Below are 11,984 nucleotides of genomic sequence, written 5' to 3'. Positions count from 1 at the left end.
ATTTATAAATTTGGTAACCTGTTTCGGAAGGTGACTTGACACGTGTCACCTTCTGATTGGTCATTTTAAATAATTTTATATAAAATAATAAAAGATTTTAAAAAAAAAAATTAAAAAAAAAATCCTCTTTCCCCTTCATTTCCCTGCCGGAACCCCTTTTCCTTGCCGGAGCACCCTTCCCATGCCGGACCTCGCTGCCGTAAAACCCAGCCACACCGTCGGACCTTGTCATCGGCTCCAGCCGAAACAGCGCAACCTTATGCCCGCCCCTTCTTCGATTCCCTCCCCTTCTATGCTGTACGTCGTCGGATTCCCTCCCCTTCACTCTTCCTTATTTCCCCTTCCCCGATTGTATTACAAACAATGAATACAATCAATCTCTTGTGATGAATTTTAGCTTTTATAATTCATACAATCAAATAGTTTTAAGAATTAGCAAACAAAGGGGATTTATCATTATACTTCAATAGCTAATTAATCATCTTAACCCCACCAAATTAAAGCTTTGAAAATTGGCAAATTATCACAAATTTCTTACAAAAGTCACGAATGACCAGAAAAATGACAAATCAAAAACCAATTCCAAACTTTCAATTTGACGAGGTGGGGGTCGGGGTGAGGTGGGCTTTCAATTTGACGGGGTCGGTCGATGGAAGTGGCTAGGTAGGATTTCGGGGTGGCAATGAAGTTGGAGGTGGGGTTCAGTTAAGGTGGTCGTTGGTGGTGGAGGTTGGGGCTAGTTTTGTTTAGGGGTGGGGGTTCGGTTCACGTGACTGCTAGTGGTGGGGGTTCAATTCAGGTGGCTGCTGATGGTGGGAGTTATTTTCTGGTGGCTGGTGGTGGTGGGGGTTTGGTTCAGGTGGTTGATGCTTGTGGAGTTAGGCTAGTTTTGTTCTGGTTGGGCCGGTGGAGTAGGGGTGGTGATGAGGCGGTGCCCATGGTGGTGATGGAGGGGGTTGCCATGAAAGAAGTTGTGGGGTGGAAAGAGAGATGAAAGGTGAAAAATAAAAAATTAAAAATTAAAATATTAACCGGTTGAACAGGTTGGAGGTAAAAAGACCCGTTTTGAGAATATGGGGTATAAAGGTGGGATTGTTTCCAAATTTCGAAGAGGTGGGATTGTTTTGAGCAGAAGTAGCAAAGTTGGGATTATTAATTTCCATTTTTCCTTGATTATTTTGATACTTACTCCCCTGTTACTAAAATTGCAACCATTAGGACTTTAATTAGCCTTACTTGCATTTTTTATCTTGTTGTTCATCATATGGATGTCAAAACTGCATTTTTAAATGGTGACTTGGATGAGGAGATTTACATGGTCCAACCTGAAGGGTTCGTTATTTTGGGCCAAGAGAACAAGGTTTGTAAGTTAGTCAAGTCATTGTATGGACTTAAGCAAGCTATAAAGCAATGGCATGACAAATTTGGTAAGACTATGACTGATAATGGTTTTTATGTTAACGAAGGTGACTCTTGTGTTTATTTTAAGCATGATAGTCATGGTTATGTATTATTTGTCTTTATGTGGATGATATGTTTATTTTTGGGACTGACTTAATTGGATCGAGTAAATGAGACAAAATAATTTTTGAGTTTGAATTTTGAAATGAAAGACATGGATGAGGCAGATGTGATTTTGGGGGTCAAAATCAAAAGGACTCAAAATGGCATCTGTCTTAATTAGTCACACTGTGTTGAAAAAATTCTTTAAAAGTTTGACTCATTTAATGTCAATCCAGTTAAGACTCCATATGACCCAAGTTTCCACCTAAAGAAAAATAATGATGATCCAGTTAATCAGTCTTAGTATGCTAGAATTATTGGTAGTGTTATGTTTCTAATGAACTATACTAGACTTGACATTGCTTATTCTGTTAGTAGATTAAGCAAGTACACTCATAACCCAAGCAGTGATCATTGGATTGCTCTAAGGAGGTTTCTTAGGTACCTTAAGGGTACTTCGGATTGGGGTTTGCACTACTACAAATTTCCTGGAGTTTTGGCGAGTTTTTGTGATGCCAACTGGGTATCCGATAACGATAAAGTTAACTCCACTAGTGGCTATATCTTTACCCTTGGGGGTGGAGCCGTATCTTGGAAATCTTGTACTGCTATGTCGACTATGGAATCTGAGTTTATTGCTCTTGAATTGGTAGGTCATGAGGCAGAATGGTTGAGGAACATGCTTGCAGATATTCCACTATGGGGGAAGCCAGCTCCTTCAGATGCACTTCATTCTGATTCGCAAGCTGCAATTGCTGTTGCACACAACCATGCCTATAATGGGAAGAAGAGACACATCCGTCTGAGGCATAAAGCTATCAGAAATTTTTTGTCTGAAGGGGTGATATTACTGGACTATGTTAAGTTCGAAAAGAACATTGCGGATCCGTTAAGTAAAGGCCTATGTAAAAAACTAGTTTTGGAAACATCGGAAGAGATGGAACTAAAGCCCGTTGCATGAATTGTGAAGTAATGAACTCCTACTCACTATGAGTTCAAAGGGGAACATTATATAATAATTTGGAAGCACAGTTTTTATTTTATTTGTCCATCTCAAGATGTTTGTTTTGTGCTTAGCTACAAATGAGAAGGAGGTTGAGCATATGACTCTTAATGAACCCATATCCATATTTTTGGAGGTGTGTTGTAGCTCACACTTGATGGAGTTCACCTACTTAGGTGTGAAAGTGTGGCCGCTTCCTATGAGTATTTCGTGGGCTTATACTGTAGAGCACCTATGAGCATCCAGGCTGGACGTATGGCCAGTATAATGCGTCACCTTTATTCGCGGAACTTCAGAATATTATACATGTTCAATTGTATGGCTCAAAGTGACGGGTCCCTAACTCCTTATTGAATTCAAGATGAAGGTCACTTGGTAGGTGAATGACGAGGGGAAAACTAGGTCATTATCTAATCCTCCCTCGGTCAAACTAAATTTGTAAACACTTAACCAACCTAAATACGAGTATAAAGGAAAGTCAAGGGTCGAACACAAAGGAACGGTAATGTTCAAATGCTTTCGATTTGGGTGCCTAAGCTAGGTCGAAGATGAAGGTTAGAGAGAATACTAACAACTAACAAAAAGAGTAACCAAGGAAATAAAACACTAGGAACGGGGATCAACAAGTAATCATGTCAATTGAAACAACTTGGGAAGATCATTCCAATCAAAGGTTGTGAAGACTAATGATAAGAGCAATCAATTGGAATCAAAGAGTTAACTACTAATTATTAAGCTAGGGTTCACTATGAATAACAAACTAAGAGAATCACAATCAAAACCAATCGATAATTGCAATTTCTAAATCAATTGTTCGTATCATTAGCAATTACAATGCAATCTAGCATAATTCTCAAGGCCTAATCGAATTACACACATGCAAACCTTCATCTATCACTTTAATCTCAACAATCAATCAACACAAAATTCCCAAATTAATTACAATTAATCAATCATACAAGTTTCACCCAATTCCTAGCCAAACAACTATTCAAGAATCATCATCTATCAACTAACAACTAAGGAAATCAAGAATAAACAATATATCAAGAACAATTACACTAATCAAGCATTAAACATCAAAATCAATTCAAACAAACATGAAATTGAATAAAGCAATAAAGAGGAGAGAGAATGATAAATCCTCATTGGTTGATAATGAAGATCTTTAATATAATTGTCATCTTGAATCTTCAACCTCTCAAATAACCATTGAAATTCCTCACTTTCTCTCTCTAAAATCTACTCCTAAAACTAACCCTAAAATTAAAGAGAAAAGCTCTCAACTAAGCTAAGAAAATGTGGTCTAATTTTTTATCTCTAATTGTTCTTCTAATTTTACCCCAAAATGGGTATTTATAATTACAAGGTTAAAAGATAATAAAAGAGAAAAGAAAATAAAAGAAAAAGAAATGAAATAAAAATAAAAGTAAATAAGAAAAGAGAAGGAAAGTAAATAGAAAAAATAGAAAATGAAAGGAAAATAAAAAATAAGAAGTCAGTGGACTTCGAATTCTTGCGGCACATTATTTGGGAAATAATCCCCTGCTTCTCACTCCACTAATTATGCGCATCACAATCTTTTGATCATTAAATAAATCAAGATCAACGGCCAATTTACACCCAGCTTGTGCGCACTCACTTGGAGGTTGAAAGGGGCTGCCGATGCTTACTATTGCGGGAGCTATGCGGCTTGGGAGGTGCGGTTGTTGTTGGCGGCAATTAGTAGATGGTTTGTCATGGTGGTGAGTTCGGTGGTTGTTGCGGGCTGATGCGGCTGGTTGCGGCTGAAAGGTGGTGCGAAGGTGGTGGTTGCTTTGGGATGTTGGAGCCTGATTTGTGTTGCGGTTTGCGAGAACAAGGGAACATGGGAGCTGCTGGCCGGAACAGGGCACGATAGCCGCTCCCGTGGTGCTGGAGCCCGCGCCCGCGACTTTGGGGCCGTGCCCGCGGTGAGCTCGCGACCAGACCACGGTGGCTTATTGTCGGATTTGGTGCAATCGCTCCCGCGCCCGCGGCTGGCATACCCTCGTCCGCGGATGGCTGGGCTGCTTTGCTGCTGCAATGCGGTGGCTGCTTGATAAGATGAGACTTGTTGGCTTGTTATCGTTGCAACACTTAATTGATTTTGAATCTAAGACTTCAAAACATCAAACTTGAACATTGGAACTCCGAATATGACAATTTAAATCGTGTCTTATCCCGAGCAAACACCTAAACGAATAACAGAAAATGAGGGAAAAATAGGAGACAAATAAAATAAAATAAATAAAATGGAAATAAATAAAGTAAAAATAAAAGAAATAAAACTTAAACTATGAATTAAGTTTCCTCAAAAAAAAAAAAACAAGGAAAGCTATGAATTAAGGACTAAAATCATGAAAAACTAATCAAAACTAATACCCTAAATGAATTATTAAAATAGAAAAACAAGGAAAGCTAAGAAAATTCTATGAAAATAAAGAAAGAAAATATAGAAAACGAACCTAAATCTTTTTCTATTTTAGCGCCATAAATGACGCTCATGAAATTCCCCTAAGGTAAACTTTTGCTCGTCCTCGAGCAAAACAAAATCAAACCCAAGGGAAAATGATGACATTATTCAAGCAAAGTAAGAAACAAGAAAACTAGAGAGGATGCGAATATACACTAACTCACTTTTTTAGGAATCACGGTCAATTTTAGCAACTAAAGACAAGCCATTTAAACCCCTAGATCGCCCTAGAGGACAAGTGATGCTCTCGTAAAGGTTTCCTAAGAAACCTACAACTCTCGTAATAATACAAACAAGGAAAAGCATGAAAAGGAAATCAAAAGAAAAGAAGAGCAAACACATGTTCATGAAAGGACTTTTCCAAATGTACAAGCATAAATGAATGCAAATCTTTCTAAACAAGTAAGGGAGTGCACGTTCAAAGATACCCGAGGTTGATTGAAACATAAATATGCTAAGTATAGGAACTAGTTTTCGCAATCCACTTTCATCCCAAACGGTCTTACCGCGTTCTCCCTACTAGTCTCATATCTTCCCCTAGTGATCATCTCAAAAGTTCCACGAATGAACCGGAAAAAGAGATAATTTTGGGCTACTTGACGTCTTGACTATGCATCCCCTCTCCTTAGGCTATGAGTCATAATTCCCTTCCCCGATATGTGACTCAACCTCTAGGTCAAAAGGACTTTCAAAGGTTGTAACGTAAGGCAAAAAGGGTAAAGGGTAGGCTAAAATTTAGTGGTTTCCTAATTAGTGAAGCAAAGGGTAATCAATCCTCAACACCATAATCAAGTAAGCACTAAACTAAAGCACCAACACCCCCAAGCTTATTCAAAGCTAACATCACAAACATATACACAAAAAGCGTGAGAACGCTTCCTCCCAAGCTTAAATGGAGCATTGTCCTCAATGCTCTATCTAGGGAGAAGGATACTCACATCAAAATATTTTTGCATTTTTTCATTTTTCACTTTTTTTCCTTTTTTTTCTTTATTAGTGCTTTGTCCTCGCCTCTTTTAACTTTGGACGACTTTTTCAACTTTGCACTTACTTTGTCCTTGCCTTTTTTTTTTTTTTTTTTTTTTTTTTTTTTTTTTTAACTTTGGACGACTTTTTCATTTATTCATTTGCCATTATTCACACAAATATACAAAACACAAGTTTGCTTACAAATATGAACCAATATCCAAACTCATATACCACATACTCCAATAAAATGATCATTTGCTTCACAAAAACCAAAAATGAAACAAAGGCTCAAAATTCTAAAGTTGTGGCTTGAAAAGAAGGGAAAAGGCTCAAATGGTTATTAAGTAGGCAAATGTAAACCCAAAAACCAAAAATAAGAAAACTATCCTAGAAAAGTAAAATTACCACCCCGCAAAGATGCCTTTGTCCTCCCTAGATGGTTCGGTCTCGAGTTTGAGAATTATAAGTCAATATTCTGGATTAGGTCCGCAATAGTCAAGGATCCATGCCGCTCATGCAAATATATGTTGAAGGCTTGAAAAATATTGAACCTCACATGGATGTAGCAAAAACTCACTATTGGTGTCAATTCGACTATAGGAAGCAACTAATAAAATGCCACAAACAAGTAGAATCCGGTTTCATGGTCCCACTAGTTCTAACCAACTACCTTAGCATGCTTTATCCTAGAATCAACCAAGCATACTCTCAAACCGTGCACACCGTCACCACTTAGGAAGAAAAGCATTCAATTAAACAAGTCCAAAAGTATTATGTCCAAAGCAAGAACAAAACAAAGATACATTGCAAATTTGCCTTGATAGAAAAAAAAAAAAAATCTTTTTGGAGTTTTTCAAGATATATAGAACATGGAAATGCATATACAAATGTGCATGGCATATTTGAATCAACATTCCACCAAACATGATGGAATACCCTCCCCCAAGCTTGTTTGAGACAACATGCTCAAACACAAATCAAATAATCCACGGGAGGGGAAAACAAAGAGATCAATCCAACAATACCAACACATGTCCAACAAGGCATCAACTATTACAAAAGGAGCAAAGAAAGATATTAACGGGTGTTAGGTGGGTGTAAATACTCGCAAATGAGCCAATTCAACCTTTCAAAGCCAATTTCCTCAAGAATTGAAACTTATTTTCCATGCTCTAGCAATTGTGGTGCCAATCTTCCTTGATTCTTAATTCAAACCAATGCACCAAAGTATATCATCAAGTCATGTACCTAGTAAAAGGCACACAAACAATTCCATGAGAGAAAATCTATTCTAACAAGAAAAGAAAATAAAGCAATATAACACGGGTTACTTCCCGAGAAAGGCTTACTTAAGGTCCAAGCTTGATCGCTCTACAAAATAATAATTCAACGCACGCAAGAGCTTGTCAACTGCACTACTAATAATTTCATATGATAAACGGTAGGCAAATGACGGGATAAGAATGTGCAACAAGATTGTTGTACACAAGTGAGAAGGGAGATGCCAAAAGAAAGAAGAAGAGGGATCAAAAGGAAAAAGAAGAAAATAAGAAGAAGAAGGGGGAATAAAAGAATGGAAAGAAAAAAAAGGCAAATCCTTCTCACTAAAATATTTTTGGGTGGCAACATCACCCTTTCCTCAACAATAGACGAATGAGGGACATTAAGATCATCATAGACAAGGGGGTCCCCAGTAGGCTCTTCAACAAAGGAAGGGAGAGATATAGGAGTGTAGGGGATGTGGTTGAAATTGATTGAAAATGGGACATGAGAGGAGGGAATAGGAGCTATGGTGTCACAAATGAACTCTTCCTCACCACCATGCCTCAAATCACCAATAAGAGCATGAAAATCAATCATAGAATCCTCAAAACAAGAACACTCATGATGATCATCTTCCTCAAACATCCAACTACCACGAGGAAATACATAATCCCCTTCACTACAATCATGAACAACAACTCCCTCAACTTCCTTAAAGCCTAAAGTCTCAAAGATATGCATGAATGGATGAAAATTCATTACAAACTCATATATCTCCCATGAAGCATTCTTAATGAACTCGCTCAAAAGGATATGGTTTTTAATTTGTCACTCAAAGAACACATTGGTCATAACCTCAATTGAGTCCAAATACTCATGGATAGAAGAATCACAATCATGCATAAGAGACTCATCAAAACGAGAAGTAGGGTAGAGGTTATCAAAATCAACACTCTCTTCATTCTCAACTCCTTCACCATCACTCAAATGTTCACCAATGGGATCCTCACACTCTCTTGGTTGCTCAAAATCATCATCATCATCCTTAACACACACATTAAATTGGAATTTTTCACATACAAGCATCAAGGATGACAATTGGCTTTCTAACTCTTCTTTTATTCTCCTTCCCTCTTGATGAGTGTCATTTATGGCACTCATAGGGTAGTATTTTAGGATGATTTCATCTCCTTTTTATGCTTTCTTATCTTATTTTTGGTCCTTTTTCCTTTAATTCCTTTCTTTCTTTCTTTCCTGGTGTTTTTCGTGTTTTCTTCGTGTTTTCCTTTTATTTGGTTCTTTTTCCCTTTTATTCCTTTCCGTTGTTTTTTCTTGTAGGTACCTAGGATTTGTCTTTGCAAGGGGATCAAGATGGGCTATATTGACTAAGCAAGGAGGAAGTAATCGGCTTGGAGAGGGCACGGAGAGGGCTTGGAGAGGCCTTGGAGAGGGCATCAAGCCCTGCCAGTCTGTCGCGGGCGCGGGTACTGAAGGCCGCGGTCGTGGGCTCGTATGCATCAAATTGGCAAATTTCGACCAAGAACTCTCCGCGGTCTGGCTGCGGGCTTCCCGCGGGCGCGGGTAGTCTGGAGAGTCCGCTCCATACCAGAGAGACCGCGGCCCTCTGATCACCCTTTGGGAGCAGGGGATTTGCCGCGCTTACCCCGCGGCCGCAGAGGCCTTTGCCGCGGGCGCGGAGGCCTTTGTCGCGGGCGCGGGCTAGAAGACTTGCGGGCGCGGGTGTTGCCCAGAAAGCCCGCAGAGTTTGTTATGGGTTCCGTACCCATTTTTCCGCGGGCACGGGGTTTACTAGAGAGGGCACGGGGATCCCGTTTTCCTTCTTTGCGTATAAATACACTTGTAATTCCTTTTTGAAGATAACTTTTAGATAGTTTTCATTAGCTTAGTTTTAGAGAGAGAAGTTAGAGAGAAGTTCTTGGTATTGGATTTGTATTTCAACATTGGATCAATTGTGCTTGGATTTCTTCATTTTCAATCATTAATGTTAGTAAGAATTTCTTCTTCTAGTTCATCTCTTTACTTGATTGATTTAGTTTCATCTTTGATTGTTTGAATTGCTTGGATTTGAATTGGATATTGTAGTTGATATTGTTTTCTCTTGATTTTGATTTAGAATGATGATCAATGCTAATTCTAGTGATTTTTTCTTGAGTTACACCATGATGAGTGAGTAGATTAGTTGCTAGGGAGAAGGGGAAGCATGCTTGATTAATAATTTGTGCTAGTTGATGATCTTTGATTGATTGAATTGTTGCAATTAAATTGGTTGACATAGTTTTGCATGTGATTAACTAGATTAAGAATGATCAACCTATAAGATTAATCTAGATTTCATTGTAATTCTTAATGACATGACCCATCAATTTAAGAATTGCTTTAATTGATTGAGTTTGATTGTGAATTTCCTTGATTAGCTATTCATAGCGACCCCTAGTTTGGCCTCTAGGAGATAGCTCTTGAACTCTCTTGATTGCTACTATTGTTTGTCCTTTGCAATGCTTGAATCAAACGAAGAAATTATCTATTAGCACAATTATTGAACTAGCATGTGGAACCTATATCCCTAGTATTTAGCTTCTTGAATTACTTGATTAGTCTAATTTTGCTACCATAATACCAACCATTTTCTCACTACAATCTTCTAAATAGCTTGACTTAGGCTATAGTTAATACCGACTAACTCCTTTGGGTTCGACACTATACTTACCTTATACTTGTATTAGGTTGGTTTAGGATTTTATAAATTGTGTTTGACCGAGGGAAGACTAGATAACTACCTTGTTTTCCCCTCGTCAAAATGGCGTCGTTGCCAGGGAGTGATATTGGTGCTTAGCTTTAGTTGTTGAGTCTATTTCACTTTTATTGAAAAAAAAATACAAAAAGATTTTGTTTCTTAAGGCTACATTTGTGGCCGTGCTACTAATATTTTCATTGAGTTTTGCATGCATAGAACTCGTGATCGATCCATTGTGCCTTTTGACCCGGAAATCGAAAGGACTCTTTCAAGGAGAAGAATTGTTAGTCTATCCTTGGAATTTAGTTCCTCAAGCAAAGAAGGGTTTGAAGAAGAACTAGGCATGGGAGAACAACCAAGAGTTGCTTTGAAAGAATTGGGAATTCCCGGTGCGTACAAGTTTGAGAGTGGAATTGCTCCACCTACAACACCGGCGAATGATTTCGAAATTAGGCCGGCTATGATTGCTTTGATCGAAAGTAGACAATATAGCGGAGCTAAGAATGAGAGTCCGTTGAACCATCTCAAGGAGTTCGAAAAGTATTGCAACACTATCAAAGTGAACGGAGTTTCTCAAGAATTCATCCGGCTAAAGTTTTTTCCATTTTCTCTCATAGGCCGAGCCTTGGAGTGGTTGGATAAGGAGGTAAAGCCAAATTCCCTACGAACATGGGACGAAGTCACCAAGGAATTCTTGTCCCGATTCTACCCACAATAGAAAACGGCGGAGGCTAGAGCTTTGATTCAAGGGTTCAAACAAAGACCTAATGAAAGCCTCTACGAAGCATGGGAGAGGTATAAAGAGTACCAAAGGGAATGTCCCCACCACGGAATTCCAACCTATCAAGTCATTCAAATTTTCTATGGTGGCCTAAGTCCTCAAGGCAAATCATGCCTTGATGGGGGTGCCGGACGTCCCATAATGAATCGGACGGAAGAGGAAGTGGTGGACATTATAAAGGACGTAGTTAAGTACTATAGAGATTGACAAGATGGTGAGAGGGATTCAACTAGCAAGAGTGGCTCTTCGGTGTACTCTATAGACCATCTAAATGCGATCAACAACTTATCCTCACAAATGACAAACTTGGGGAAAGAAATGACCGCGATCAAGGCCAAGTTGGAAAGCTCCTCTTTTTCTCAAGCTTCGAATTCTCCCTCCCAATTTAAGGGGAGAGGTACCTTTTCTAACTCTCAACCCCCTCCCTCTTCAAATAATATGCCTAGTGGTTGCTTGTTTTGTGATACATGTGGATCTTATGATCATGACTCTTGTAAATGCCCTCATACTTCTCCGGAATGTGGTGATGTTTTTTATAATAGTGAGAGTGAGCATGTGAATTATGTGTCAAATAATAATGTGCAAAGGTTTGATAATCAAAGAGGTCAATGGAATAGGAATTACCAAAACCAAGGTAATTTTGACAACTATAACCAAGGTGGTGGTTATAGGAACCAAGGGAACCAAGGTTATGTTCTCGTGGCAACTATAACAATCAAGGTTATAGTAGTCAAAATCAAAACTAAAATTATGGTAATCAAAACCAAAGTTATGGAAATCATAACCAAGGTAGTGGAAACCATAATCAAGGTTATGGTCAAAATCAAAATAGGGGTAATTGGAACAATCAAGGTAGGGGAAATTTTCAAAATAATTCTCAAAGAGGTCCCCCACCCGGATTTGTTCCAAAGACTCAAGGTGAAAATTCCTATTCACAATCTTCTTCTTCTAGGACCAATTTGGAGGAAATAATTGAAAATCAAACCAAGTTGTTGAACACATACATGGCCGTTAGTGACAAGAAGTTCAATGAAATGATGACCCACAACAAAATGCTCGAAAACCAAATTTCTCAACTTGCTAGTGCTTTGAAAGACCAAGCAAGCCCTTCTTCTTTACCTTCCCAAGGCCTAGATCCCAAGAAACCCGTGAATGCTATTGTTACAAGGAGTGGTAAGGTTCTTGAGGAGAGATTGCCTAGGAGGAGTGAAAACAA

General features: G+C 38.7%; 1 non-coding gene across 1 annotated transcript; it reads right to left on the bottom strand.

Moving 5' to 3' along the window:
• Window positions 1-10,715: 10,715 nt before the first annotated feature.
• On the bottom strand, window positions 10,716-10,821 carry LOC145565419 (small nucleolar RNA R71). The gene has a single exon (XR_014095027.1). It is a non-coding gene; the product is annotated as a small nucleolar RNA R71 (small nucleolar RNA).
• Between the last annotated feature and the right edge of the window lie 1,163 nt (window positions 10,822-11,984).

This window comes from Chenopodium album, chromosome 1, assembly GCF_948465745.1.
Source record: "Chenopodium album chromosome 1, dcCheAlbu1.1, whole genome shotgun sequence".
Classification (NCBI taxonomy): Eukaryota; Viridiplantae; Streptophyta; class Magnoliopsida; order Caryophyllales; family Amaranthaceae; genus Chenopodium; species Chenopodium album.
This window is presented reverse-complemented; position numbering and strand designations above follow the sequence as displayed.